This window comes from Dermacentor albipictus, chromosome 9, assembly GCF_038994185.2.
Source record: "Dermacentor albipictus isolate Rhodes 1998 colony chromosome 9, USDA_Dalb.pri_finalv2, whole genome shotgun sequence".
Taxonomy (NCBI): Eukaryota; Metazoa; Arthropoda; class Arachnida; order Ixodida; family Ixodidae; genus Dermacentor; species Dermacentor albipictus.
This window is the reverse complement of record NC_091829.1, coordinates 133,608,975-133,623,745: the sequence shown is the minus strand read 5'-3', so window position 1 is coordinate 133,623,745 and position 14,771 is coordinate 133,608,975. Positions and strand designations below refer to the sequence as shown.

The 14,771-nt window shown below is 53.0% G+C and overlaps 1 long non-coding RNA gene across 1 annotated transcript in view; it reads left to right on the top strand.

The window, feature by feature from the left end:
• The first annotated feature begins 4,310 nt into the window (after nucleotides 1–4,310).
• Nucleotides 4,311–14,771, top strand: part of LOC135915578 (uncharacterized) — a 34,615-nt gene continuing 24,154 nt past the window's right edge. The window contains exon 1 of the long non-coding RNA XR_011508221.1: nucleotides 4,311–4,447. This is a non-coding gene — a long non-coding RNA (uncharacterized lncRNA). The remainder of the gene's footprint in view (nucleotides 4,448–14,771) is intronic.

Here is a 14,771-nt window from a genome sequence, read left to right as displayed (position 1 = left end):
GTGTACACGTAAGAAGGGGGTCGTACAGTTGATATAGACGTAAAAACCTGAAAGAGTACATTAAATTGAGTAGTAGGCAGGAAAAAAATTTTCGAAATGGAAGAGTAGGTGAGGTTAAGAATTAAGGTTAGCTGGTGGCGTAAGGTGTTTTGTGTGTTGGTTGATGATATGAGAATTCCAGATTTACGTTACCGCTTTTGGAGATTCTAAGTTGCCGCGTGCCAACCAACGTGCCAAAAGCACGTTGAACATATCACTAATAATGCTAACCGCACACTTGGTTTCCTTCGCCGTAATTTTTCCCTGGCTCCTGTGTCCCTAAAACTACTTCTATATAATACCCTCGTGCGCCCGAAACTAGAATATGCTGCTTCCGTTTGGGATCCTCACACTAAATCACTCATACAAGCCCTCGAATCCATCCAAAATCGTTCTGTTCGTTTTATACTCTCTAACTATTCTCGTTCAGCCAGTGTAACACTAATGAAGAAAACATTAGATCTTCCTGACCTTTCCTTACGCCATCGTATTTCTCGATTATGCCTCTTTCACAAAATATATTTCACCTCTGACACTCTTAAGCAATCACTCTTTACTACTCCTACTTACTTTTCATCACGCATGGACCACCGGTTCAAAGTTGGCGTGCCAAGCTGCAGGACTAATCTTTATTTTGATTCGTTTGTTCCGAAGACAAGCGCGGACTGGAACCACCTTCCTGCCTCCATCGTGTCCATCGCAGTACCCGAAGTCTTCAAGTCTGCTGTATACGATCACCTTCATTAAGCTTCCTACTAAATATGTATTCGTGTATAGCCATTTGCATTTTTGTATACCCACTCCTCTCTGTAACGCCGAACGGCCCTGAGAGTAAATAAATGAAATGAAATTAAGTCCTGTCGGGTGCAGGCAATTCAACTTGTGTATGAGGTATGATTCCGTATACTTCCTTTCGCGAGAGCAACCCAAATTTGTTTTATACAGAGCCTGGCTTTGTCAAATATATGACCGTGTTCATTAAATTGGCTGGCTACTGCTTTGGGTAAATTGTGTTTTGTGTCCGCGTGGTGACCATTGAGTCTTGTATGAATTTGTTGTCCACTCTCACCTATGTATTGTTTGCTAGAAGCGGCGCATTCTAGAACGTAGACTACGTTGCTTGATGTGCAGGTGAAAGCCGAAGTTACCTTGTGTGCGTAATTCGACGCTGTACGTTTTACTGTAGTAGTAGACTGAATATGTTTGGATGTAGAGCACCTGGGGCGGCCACATGGATTGGTTCCCAACTTCCTCTTTTTCTGCAGTTTGGCGTGCACAAGAACATCTTTAAATTAGTGTTGCGTATATAGGCTACTCTGGGAGGTTCGGGAAAAATCCTATTAGGTTTCTGGTTGCTCGTGAGAATGACTAAGGATGTTACTAAGGAAATACTGTAGTATTCACTAACGATGTAATTAACGTTTGGGAGTGCATTTGAGAATTTAGCAGTGAGAAGAGGCGCTGCTCTTGTGATCCTCGCGCGGGGCTTGAGGACCTCGGCTCGGTCAAGTTTGGTTGCAGCGATGTAGGCTGTTTGAAGGTCACTCTTTGGGTGGCTCCTGTTTGATAGAGTTTCTTTAAGGTGATCGAGTATATCTATGTAGTCTTGGTTTTCAACGCAAATGCGACGTAGTCGTGTGGATTGGCATTTAAAGATGCCTTGTTTGCAACGTCTGGGATGGTGGCTGGTATATTCCAGGTACTGTTGTTTGTCGAAAGGTTTCCTATACAGCATTGACTTTAGCTCACCATTATCAATGTATATTGTGTCCAGAAAAATCATGCGCTCAGTTGAGGATTCTGATGTGAATTTTGTTGTTGGGTGAACAGAGTTTAGAAATGCTACAGATTTATCTAGACTGTCTTGACCATGTCCCCATATTAGGAGCATGTCATCTATGTATCGTAGTAACTGAGCATGTGTTGGTGGGCTAGTTGGTTAAGCATGATTACAGAAACGGCGCCGAATAAAACAACACACGAAGAAGGGAAACACGAGACAGCACGTAGGCGCACTAACAACTGAGTGTTTTATTTCTTGACATAGCAATATATAGCTGCTGTCAAAAAACAACAAGAACTAAACAGGGCAGTCATCTGCATCGCACAAGGAAGCGAAGATACAGAATAACATTTCAATAGTCACTCTCAAGATATGCCAGCTCCTTTGTCGAAAGCGAAACTGAGGCTTCACTGATACATTCAAGACCGCGCTTTTTTATCTCAAGCGCTTCCAATATCTCCCTAGTGAGTTGATGGTCAGCTCTGTACAGAACACTGGTTCTATCGAAATCTGGGATGCACTTGTGCGCCTTACAATGCGCACTTATATGACCGGAGAGCTCGTTTTCCATCTTATACCTATGCTCATGTAATCTGTCATTCAGACATCTGCCCGTTTGGCCTACATATGTTGAACCGCACGACAAGGGGACCGAATAAACTACTTTCTGTACACATCTGACATGTTTCTGCCCATGTTTTTTTGCGCTAACCTGTTTGTTTTCGCGATTTCCTGCGTTCACTTTGGCACACATCAACCCAAGACGTTTCGGAGCGGAAAATATAACACGAACACCAGATCGTGTACCTAATTTTTGAGATTGTGCGAAATGCCATGAACATACGGAATAATGGCAATCCTGGTTTCAGAAGGGCGTGCTCGACCCTGGTTTACAGCGCTAGGATGCTTGAGCTGTTTGAGCATTTTTTCGCAACAGATATGATCACATGGTGAGGATAACTTGCCCCATTGAGGCGGCTGACCTGACAATGAAAACTGCTTTGCAGCTGATGCACGCATGCCTTGTTAAGTGCGTTGGCCCAGAATGAGTACAAACTGCTATCCGCCTTCTCTGTTGACATAAAAGATTTGTATTACTCAATACCACAAAAGGATTTGATGGAAAGCGTCAATGACTGCATCGATAAATTTGGAGCAATTGCTTTCCAGAATGCCTCTGGCATAGCAGTAGGTTCCTTTTTGGAACTGCTGTCCGTTTACCTGAAGTCCACGCACATAAAATGGAACGACGACGTCTTTCTACAGAAAGAGGGTGTCTGTATAGGTTCGTGCATAGCCCCTGTTTTAAGCGACATCTTTTTAGCTTCCAAAGACAACCTGTTAAAGCAGTGCATATCGGGGACAAATGTTTTGCAGATCTTTAGATTTGTCGATGACTTTTTAGTGTTCGTAGGTTGTGACAGTCCAGAATTGGAGACCCAGTCATCATTAGTATTGACAGAGTTTAAAACAGCCTTGCATCCTCTAACCCTGACCCATGAGCTTCCGGCTGATAACTGTTTAAGATTTTTAGATTTAGAGTTAACTTTTTCATCGTGTCATGTGTGCTGGCAGTTCAAGCCAAGGGCTAGCAAACCTCTCCTCTCCTACCATTCAGCTCATTCAAAAGTAATAAAACGAGGCATCATTCAATCATGTTTAACCAACGCACTTAACAAGGCATGCGTGCATCAGCTGCAAAGCAGTTTTCATTGTCAGGTCAGCCGCCTCAATGGGGCAAGTTATCCTCACCATGTGATCATATCTGTTGCGGAAAAAATGCTCAAACAGCTCAAGCATCCTAGCGCTGTAAACCAGGGTCGAGCACGCCCTTCTGAAACCAGGATTGCCATTATTCCGTATGTTCATGGCATTTCGCACAATCTCAAAAAAGTAGGTACACGATCTGGTGTTCGTGTTATATTTTCCGCTCCGAAACGTCTTGGGTTGATGTGTGCCAAAGTGAAGGCAGGAAATCGCGAAAACAAACAGGTGTGCGCAAAAAAACATGGGCAGAAACATGTCAGATGTGTACAGAAAGTAGTTTATTCGGTCCCCTTGTCGTGCGGTTCAACATATGTAGGCCAAACGGGCAGATGTCTGAATGACAGATTACATGAGCATAGGTATAAGATGGAAAACGAGCTCTCCGGTCATATAAGTGCGCATTGTAAGGCGCACAAGTGCATCCCAGATTTCGATAGAACCAGTGTTCTGTACAGAGCTGACCATCAACTCACTAGGGAGAGATTGGAAGCGCTTGAGATAAAAAAGCGCGGTCTTGAATGTATCAGTGAAGCCTCAGTTTCGCTTTCGACAAAGGAGCTGGCATATCTTGAGAGTGACTATTGAAATGTTATTCTGTATCTTCGCTTCCTTGTGCGATGCAGATGACTGCCCTGTTTAGTTCTTGTTGTTTTTTGACAGCAGCTATATATTGCTATGTCAAGAAATAAAACACTCAGTTGTTAGTGCGCCTACGTGCTGCCTCGTGTTTCCCTTCTTCGTGTGTTGTTTTATTCGGCGCCGTTTCTGTAATCATGTATCGTAGGTATGTGTGGCATGTATCTGTCGGCCCCTTACTTGTTTTTGGACTTCTATGCCAGCTGACGGTGACGCAACAGGGTAAGTGCGCCTTGTTATACTTTGCCCATGTAGCAGGCCGAGCTGAAGAAGCTCAACCCTATGGTCAGAAAGTTAGTCAAGGCGATCCTAGGTATACCCATCAGCACCTCGAACGTAAAGAGGTCATGAGCCTAGGTGTGCACAATACGATAGAAGAGATGGCGGAAGCGCAACAGATGGCGCAGCAGGAAAGACTGACGAAAACGCGAGTGGGCAGGCTTATATTCAAAACGGTAGCGATTGACCCCAATATATTGATGAACCCGAATGAATCCGAGGTAGAATTGAGCGTGGAGTTTAGAGGCGCAATCAGAACCACCCCCGTCCCGAGAAATATGCACCCGGAACGCAATGTTAGCAGCAGAAAAGCGAGAGCGAAAGCTTTGTTGAAAGAAATTGAACAGCTAGGACAACAGGCGGCCCTTGTAGACGCTGCCTGGGTCAAAGGCAAAGAGGCCTACACAGCCGTGGTGGTCGACAGCCGGGACGAGGTACGGCACGCCGTCATCATTTTCACTAAGGATTCCACAGTGCCGGAGCAAGCCGCGATTGCTCTAGCCATCAGGAACCGTAAGTGGCCTTTCAGCTATAGCGATTCGAAAGCAGCAATTAAGAGCTTTGACAAAGGCTATGTCGCTGGGACTGCGGCTAAACTTATCGACAAGGTCGACACTATCAGAACTGAAATCCGATGGTTTCCTGCACATATGGGACAAGTGGACGAGACTCGGCTCAACCTCAATGAGGTGAGGAACGACCTGGCACGAGGACTTGCTTGCCGTACCGGTCAGAACGGAACCGACGCCTGCTACCATTCCGGGGAGCATAAAGATCATTTACTAACCTTGAACGAGATCCCTAAATATTACTACTTGGGGCGTAGGCAATTCCCACTGCCACACGTAAAATTGAACAGGGCTCAGGCAGTCACGCTACGTTTACTGCAAACCGGGACGTACCCCACTCCGTATTTCATCAATAAAATTCACCCCACAAGAGAAACTAGGAAAGAATGTAGCGTTTGCGATGGCATCATTGACATCAGATACATGCTGGCGGGCTATCGCACGACTCTCGCCGACCCCGAAGAAATATGCCTTTACTGGCACAAGATGATATTGTCACGTGGTAGTGACGGTGAAGAAAGAAGCAGTACGGTGGAATACAAAACTAGCGTTTATTGGGCGAACCTGTGGCATTTCGTCGACTTTGTGTCTTATAGCTTCGCGTTCTCGCGTGGAAACTCGGTAAGGGCTCTGGCGGAGTGGTCGAGCGCACTCTTCGGTTATTATGCGATGCTTTGCGACTGGGGTTTGTCAAATCCTGGATGACGTCGAAAAGCAGTCTTAATCATCTTAATCTTAATCACGGGGAGACTTGGATTTATGTCGAAGTCTGGCTCGGGAACTACGGTCGTCGGGGTAGATGCAACAGAATCCGAGAGGACAAACGCATCGCTGGTTTCCTGAAATTCCTCGATGTATGCGATCGTCGTGCCCTTGTTGATGTGCTTGAACTCCTGGCTGAAGTTTGTCAGCAACACCTTCGTGTTTCCTCCGTGCAGTCGAGCGATCCCTCTTGCGACGCAAATTTCACGGTCGAGCAGTAGACGTTGATCGCCTTCGATGACGCCTTCTACGTCAACGGGTGTTTCGGGGCCGACCGAAATGACAATGCTGGAGCGAGGCGGGATGTTCACTTGATCTTCGAGCACCCTCAAGGCGTGGTGACTACGAGGGCTCTTCGGCGGTATCGCTTGATCTTCCGACAGCGTTATTGACTTCGACTTCAGGTCGATGATTGCACCGTGTTGGTTCAGGAAGTCCATGCCGAGAATGACGTCTCGTGAACACTGTTGGAGGATAACGAAGGTGGCAGGGTAAGTCCGGTCATGAACGGTAATTCTTGCCGTGCAGACTCCAGACGGCGTGATGAGGTGTCCTCCAGCGGTTCGAATTTGAGGGCCTTCCCACGTAGTCTTAACTTTCTTCAACTGGGCGGCGATGTGTCCACTCATGACGGAGTAATCAGCACCTGTGTCGACTAAGGCAGTGACTGCGTGGCCGTCGAGAAGCACGTCGAGGTCGGTGGTTCTTTGTCTGGCGTTGCAGTTAGGTCGTGGCGTCGGATCACGGCTGCGTCGTGTTGAACTGAAGTTGGAACGTCGCGTCGTCAAGTCGTCGTTCGTCGGTGTGGTCTTACCTTCCTGACTTCGTCGGGACGGCGGCGTGTCGTTGTTATGTCGTCGAGATCGTTTCGTCGTCGTCTTCGTCGGCGGCGGAGGATCTTCGTCAGTTCGACGAACAGCAACCGCACCTCCATCGGTTGCTGTTTTTAGTTTTCCGGATATGGGCTCGCTGACCGGCCCCGGGCTGGGCCAGTGTATGGTCGGCGCTGCGGCGACAGGTAGCGGCCTGGTGATGGCGAACGGGAGAGCCGTCGAGAGCTCCACTGAGTAGCGGCGAGGTAATCGGCGATGTCACGTGGGCGCTCGCCAAGCTGTGGACGCGGCGCGTTGACGGCGAAACCTCGTAGTCCCATCTCCCGGTACGGACATCGTCGGTAGACGTGACCCGCTTCTCCGCTGTGGTAGCAGAGCGGGCGGTGGTCAGGAGCACTCCAGATGTCCGTCTTCCTCGCGTAGGTACGCTGGGCGACGGGTGGTCGTGCTGGCGGCGGCGGCGGTGGACGACGAAACTGTGGCGTGACAGGGCCCTGGCGCGGTCACGGAGGGGGTCCTTGACGGCGTGCGACGGCGGCGTAGGTCATCGCTTGCGGCTCACGCTGCGGCGATTCAGGGGCTACTCCAAGTTGTTGTTGGAGTTCCTCACGCACGGCGTCGGCAATCGAAGCCACTTGAGGCTGTGATGATGGGAACAGCTTTTGTAGCTCCTCCCGCACGACAGCTCGGATAGTCTCGCGTAGGTCGTCGGCGGCCAGTGACTGAACTCCGGCGTAGCTTGTCGAGGTCGTGCGGCGGTCGAATTGCCGGTTTCGCATCTCGAGTGTCTTCTCGATGCTGGTGGCCTCGTGAAGAAACTCGTCGACGGTCTTTAGTGGGCGTCGTACCATTCCAGCAAAAAGTTCCTCCTTCACGCCACGCATCAGCAGGCGGACTTTCTTCTCCTCGGGCATTTCGGGGTCGGCGTGGCAGAAGAGACGGCTCATTTCTTCCGTGTAGATCGCGGTCGTCTCATTAGGTAGCTGCACCCGGGTTTCCAATAGCGCTTGGGCTCGTTCTCGGCGTACGACGCTTGCGAATGTCTGCAGGAAGCCGCTTCGGAAAAGTTCCCGGGTCGTTAGGGTGGCTTCTCGGTTCTCGAACCACGTCCTGGCCGCGTCTTCCAATGCGAGGAAGACATATCGCAGTTTGTCGTCGCTGTTCCAGTTGTTAAACGTAGCGACTCTCTCGTACGTCTCAAGCCAGCCTTCCGGGTCCTCGAAAGTAAAACCACGGAACGTTGGAGGCTCCCTGGGCTGCTGTAGTACGATGGGCGATGCCGGGGCTGCCATTGGGGTGAACTTGGTGGCAATCTTTCTGTTCGTCTCAGGCAAAAGTCCGTGCTCCGGGGGCAGTTGCTGAAGACGGCGGCTTGCTCGATGGTCCGGGACTGCGTTGGTGTTGTCTTTGCGTTCCGGGCTTGGATCACGGCTTGTCGGGGGCGTCTGGTACATGGACCAAAAGCACCTCCACCAGATGTCACGTGGTGGTGACGTTAAGAACACAGTAGCAATACTGTGATAGACAAAACTAACTTTTATTGGGCGAACCTGTGCCCACAAAACAGGCGACACTTATAGCACAACGATAGCGGCGAACACGGTCGGCGATCGTCGAAAATCTGATCAGCGGGTCAAGCGCGTCGGCTTTTCTAGATCAGTCGTGGGATGTTCCAGATTAACCGATGGGATCCGCGTGCCTTCCACAAAGTTCTGCACTATTCCCGTCGTGCATACATGCAATAAGATTACACAAGTTGCGGTGAAAGACAGTGGAGGGAACCATCGATAACATTCCAGAAACTTCTTTTAGATGCAGGCGCGTCCTGCGCTGGACGATAACATTTGTTAGGCGGCCAAACGTGGTCGCCCGATAAAGATAAGTACACGTGTCAATATTGTTGGCTTGGATATGTTTGGCGCGCCAAGTCTTGTAACTCGTTCTTATGTTGGCGTTCGCGTCTCCGTCTTGAAGGGGCGCGAACCGTAACATGCTGCTATTGTGCTTGCGTTGAGCGTATTTAAGGCGAAAAACGCCAGTAAGCGGACAAATTTGATATTATATATAACGTGAATTGGTTACGTTGTGTACAAGGTTTTTGCGAAAGCTGAAGTTACACATTAACTTTTTTCATATTAATGTGTAACATATCAATTTTGACCGCTTTATATGTACTATTAGATGCAATCCGTATAATTGTGATATCATGTTTCATTGCTGAGTTAGAGTTGTAAACATGGTAATTTTGTTTTCTCAGGATTTTCGATTTTTGCACGTTTTAAGAAAAACTTGACGACGTAAATAAAACATTGCAAAGCAACAGTCACTAGACTCTAAGTTTTTCTTTTAAATGCTACAAACCTTGCCAAATTTGCTGCAGTGGTTGCCGAGAAAAAACAATTCTCCTTTTACATGTATTTAGATTGGGGCACCCGAGCTAAAGCTTCCTCTTAAAGCTATCGCGTTAAAGAAAGCGCCCAAAAGAATAATGACGTCACTCCCACGTTATTTTTCTTCCGTAGGAAGTGTCTTCTCCTCTCATGGATTGTGATAAGCGCCAAAAGCCGCTGATCAACCGCCAATAAACGCATGGGCTTCTACGATATCTTTGCTACCACGGGCACATTTACCTTGGGTGCTCGACGGCATAAGCGAGAAAAACACGAATTCCCACATCGGCTACTACGCGTTATTCAATTGTACGTGTCACCTGGTCTATCTTAAAGGATGATGCCATTTGCACTTGAGTTAAAGGTTGGGCGAGTTGATATCACATTCTAAAGCTGGTACAGCGCATCATGGAAAGGCAGAAACAGGCTGAGCCAGTGAGAAGAAACAAAGCGCTGACTTCTAACTGGTTTCATTGGCAGATTGTACTAAATATATAGCCACAATAAGTCATCGAGTAATCTCGACTAACACGTCACAACACGTCACACCAAGACAAGGCTACACCATCATAACCACAAAACACGCAATTCTGCCATATGAGGTCAAAGTGATTGAGTAATCTTACTTCTCTTGGTGTCACGTTTTGTGACGTGTTATGGCGACATTTTTTGATGCTTTCTTGAAGCTATGTAGTACTGCGATAGCGAATATACGGACACTCCACGCACATTTTTGCCGTCGCCGTGATGTTCCGCTGCCCGAGGCCAACGTCACTCCCCCTCCCTGCCTTCCTTGCTTCCATCCTCCCCACGGCTTTCGCGCGACGGAAAACGACACGTTTACTCACCGCTTTTGCACGTGCCAGATAGAGCCGTGATCTTCAGCTCCCCTTGCACCCGGTCGCGCAACGCGCAATTGCTGCCAGAGCCCAACGTTGCACCCCCATTCCCTTCCTTCCATCACCGCTCCCCTCCCGCACGGCTTTCGCGCGACGGAAAACGGCACGTTTACTCACCGCTTTCTCCGCTTGCCCGTGCCAGATTCAGCCCTCATCTTCAGCTCCCCTTGCGCCCGGTCGCGCAACGGCAGTTGCTGCCAGAGCCCAACGTTGCACCCCCTTCCCTTCCTTCCATCACCGCTCCCCTCCCCCGCGGATTTTGCGCAACGGAAAACGACACGTTCACTCACGGCTTTCTCCGCTTGCACGTGCCAGATTCAGCCCTGATCTTCAGCGCTCCTTGCGCCCGGTCGCGCAACGCGCAGTTGCTGCCCGAGCCCAACGTCGCCCTCTTCCCTCCCTTCCATCACTGCCCCCCCCCACCCCAAACGGGTTTCGTGCGACGGAAAACGACACGTTCACTCACGGCTTTCTCCGTCCATGACCGCCCTCCCCCCCCCCCCCCCCCCACCGGATTTCGCGTGACGGAAAACGACACGTTTACTCACGGCTTTCTCCTCTTGCCCGTGCCAGATTCAGCCCTGATCTTCAGCTCCCCTTGCGCCCGGTCGCGAAACGCGCAGTTGCTGCCGGAGCCCAATGCGCCCTCTTCCCTCCCTTCCATCCTCGATCCCCTTCCCACGGCTTTCGCGCGACGGAAAACCACACGTTTAGTCACGGCTTTCTCCGCTTGAACGTGCCAGGTTGAGCCGTGATCTTCAGCTCCCCTTGCTCCCGGTCGTGAAACGCGCAGTTGCTGCCTGAGCCCAACGTCACCCTCTTCCCTCCCTTCCATCTCGATCCCCTCCCCACGGCTTTCGCGCGACGGAAAACCACACGTTTAGTCACGGCTTTCTCCGCTTGAACGTGCCAGGTTGAGCCGTGATCTTCAGCTCCCCTTGCGCCCGGTCGCGAAACGCGCAGTTGCTGCCGGAGCCAACGTCGGCCTCCTCCCTGCCTTCCAGCCTCGATCCCCTCCCCACGGCTTTCGCGCGACGGAAAACGACACGTTTACTCACGGCTTTCTCCGCTTGAACGTGCCAGGTTGAGCCGTGATCTTCAGCTCCCCTTGCTCCCGGTCGTGAAACGCGCAGTTGCTGCCTGAGCCCAACGTCACCCTCTTCCCTCCCTTCCATCCTCGATCCCCTCCCAACGGCTTTCGCGCGACGGAAAACCACACGTTTAGTCACGGCTTTCTCCGCTTGAACGTGCCAGGTTGAGCCGTGATCTTCAGCTCCCCTTGCGCCCGGTCGCAAAACGCGCAGTTGCTGCCGGAGCCAACGTCGGCCTCCTCCCTGCCTTCCAGCCTCGATCCCCTCCCCACGGCTTTCGCGCGACGGAAAACGACACGTTTACTCACGGCTTTCTCCGCTTGAACGTGCCAGGCTGAGCCGGGATCTTCAGCTCCCTTTGCTCCCGGTCGTGAAACGCGCAGTTGCTGCCTGAGCCCAACGTCACCCTCTTCCCTCCCTTCCATCTCGATCCCCTCCCCACGGCTTTCGCGCGACGGAAAACGACACGTTTACTCACGGCTTTCTCCGCTTGAACGTGCCAGGCTGAGCCGGGATCTTCAGCTCCCCTTGCTCCCGGTCGTGAAACGCGCAGTTGCTGCCCGAGCCCAACGTCGCCCTCTTCCCTCCCTTCCATCACTGCCCCCCCACCCCAAACGGGTTTCGTGCGACGGAAAACGACACGTTCACTCACGGCTTTCTCCGTCCATGACCGCCCTCCCCCCCCCACCGGATTTCGCGTGACGGAAAACGACACGTTCACTCACGGCTTTCTCCGCTTGCACGTGCCAGATTCAGCCCTGATCTTCAGCGCTCCTTGCGCCCGGTCGCGCAACGCGCAGTTGCTGCCCGAGCCCAACGTCGCCCTCTTCCCTCCCTTCCATCACTGCCCCCCCCACCGCAAACGGGTTTCGTGCGACGGAAAACGACACGTTCACTCACGGCTTTCTCCGTCCATGACCGCCCTCCCCCCCCCCCACCGGATTTCGCGTGACGGAAAACGACACGTTCACTCACGGCTTTCTCCGTCCATGACCGCCCTCCCCCCCCCCCCCCACCGGATTTCGCGTGACGGAAAACGACACGTTTACTCACGGCTTTCTCCTCTTGCCCGTGCCAGATTCAGCCCTGATCTTCAGCTCCCCTTGCGCCCGGTCGCGAAACGCGCAGTTGCTGCCGGAGCCAACGTCGGCCTCCTCCCTGCCTTCCAGCCTCGATCCCCTCCCCACGGCTTTCGCGCGACGGAAAACCACACGTTTAGTCACGGCTTTCTCCGCTTGCACGTGCCAGATTCAGCCCTGATCTTCAGCTCCCCTTGCGCCCGGTCGCGAAACGCGCAGTTGCTGCCGGAGCCCAATGCGCCCTCTTCCCTCCCTTCCATCCTCGATCCCCTTCCCACGGCTTTCGCGCGACGGAAAACGACACGTTTACTCACGGCTTTCTCCGCTTGAAGGTGCCAGGTTCAGCCGTGATCTTCAGCTCCCTCCCCTTGCTCCCGGTCGTGAAACGCGCAGTTGCTGCCTGAGCCCAACGTCGCCCTCTTCCCTCCCTTCCATCCTCGATCCCCTCCCCACGGCTTTCGCGCGACGGAAAACGACACGTTTACTCACGGCTTTCTCCGCTTGAACGTGCCAGGTTGAGCCGTGATCTTCAGCTCCCCTTGCTCCCGGTCGTGAAACGCGCAGTTGCTGCCTGAGCCCAACGTCACCCTCTTCCCTCCCTTCCATCCTCGATCCCCTCCCCACGGCTTTCGCGCGACGGAAAACGACACGTTTACTCACGGCTTTCTCCGCTTGAACGTGCCAGGTTGAGCCGTGATCTTCAGCTCCCCTTGCGCCCGGTCGCGAAACGCGCAGTTGCTGCCGGAGCCCAACGCGCCCTCTTCCCTCCCTTCCATCCTCGATCCCCTCCCCACGGCTTTCGCGCGACGGAAAACGACACGTTTACTCACGGCTTTCTCCGCTTGAACGTGCCAGGTTGAGCCGTGATCTTCAGCTCCCATTGCTCCCGGTCGTGAAACGCGCAGTTGCTGCCTGAGCCCAACGTCACCCTTTTCCCTCCCTTCCATCCTCGATCCCCTCCCCACGGCTTTCGCGCGACGGAAAACCACACGTTTAGTCACGGCTTTCTCCGCTTGAACGTGCCAGGTTGAGCCGTGATCTCCAGCTCCCCTTGCGCCCGGTCGCGAAACGCGCAGTTGCTGCCGGAGCCAAGGTCGGCCTCCTCCCTCCCTTCCAGCCTCGATCCCCTCCCCACGGCTTTCGCGCAACGGAAAACGACACGTTTACTCACGGCTTTCTCCGCTTGAACGTGCCAGGCTGAGCCGGGATCTTCAGCACCCCTTGCTCCCGGTCGTGAAACGCGCAGTTGCTGCCTGAGCCCAACGTCACCCTCTTCCCTCCCTTCCATCTCGATCCCCTCCCCACGGCTTTCGCGCGACGGAAACGACACGTTTACTCACGGCTTTCTCCGCTTGAACGTGCCAGGCTGAGCCGGGATCTTCAGCTCCCCTTGCGCCCGGTCGCGAAACGCGCAGTTGCTGCCGGAGCCCAACGCGCCCTCTTCCCTCCCTTCCAGCCTCGATCCCCTCCCCACAGCTTTCGCGCGACGGAAAACGACACGTTTACTCACGGCTTTCTCCGCTTGAACGTGCCAGGTTGAGCCGTGATCTTCAGCTCCCCTTGCGCCCGGTCGCGAAACGCGCAGTTGCTGCCGGAGCCCAACGTCGCCCTCTTCCCTCCCTTCCATCCTCGATCCCCTCCCCACGGCCTTCGCGCGACGGAAAACGACACGTTTACTCACGGCTTTCTCCGCTTGAACGTGCCAGGCTGAGCCGGGATCTTCAGCTCCCCTTGCTCCCGGTCGTGAAACGCGCAGTTGCTGCCGGAGCCCAACGCGCCCTCTTCCCTCCCTTCCATCTCGATCCCCTCCCCACAGCTATCGCGCGACGGAAAACGACACGTTTACTCACGGCTTTCTCCGCTTGAACGTGCCAGGCTGAGCCGGGATCTTCAGCTCCCCTTGCGCCCGGTCGCGAAACGCGCAGTTGCTGCCGGAGCCCAACGCGCCCTCTTCCCTCCCTTCCATCTCGATCCCCTCCCCACAGCTTTCGCGCGACGGAAAACGACACGTTTACTCACGGCTTTCTCCGCTTGAACGTGCCAGGCTGAGCCGGGATCTTCAGCTCCCCTTGCTCCCGGTCGTGAAACGCGCAGTTGCTGCCGGAGCCCAACGCGCCCTCTTCCCTCCCTTCCATCCTCGATCCCCTCCCCACAGCTTTCGCGCGACGGAAAACGACACGTTTACTCACGGCTTTCTCCGCTTGAACGTGCCAGGCTGAGCCGGGATCTTCAGCTCCCCTTGCGCCCGGTCGCGAAACGCGCAGTTGCTGCCGGAGCCCAACGCGCCCTCTTCCCTCCCTTCCATCTCGATCCCCTCCCCACAGCTTTCGCGCGACGGAAAACGACACGTTTACTCACGGCTTTCTCCGCTTGAACGTGCCAGGTTGAGCCGTGATCTTCAGCTCCCCTTGCGCCCGGTCGCGAAACGCGCAGTTGCTGCCGGAGCCCAACGCGCCCTCTTCCCTCCCTTCCATCTCGATCCCCTCCCCACAGCTTTCGCGCGACGGAAAACGACACGTTTACTCACGGCTTTCTCCGCTTGAACGTGCCAGGCTGAGCCGTGATCTTCAGCTCCCCTTGCGCCCGGTCGCGAAACGCGCAGTTGCTGCCGGAGCCCAACGCGCCCTCTTCCCTCCCTTCCAGC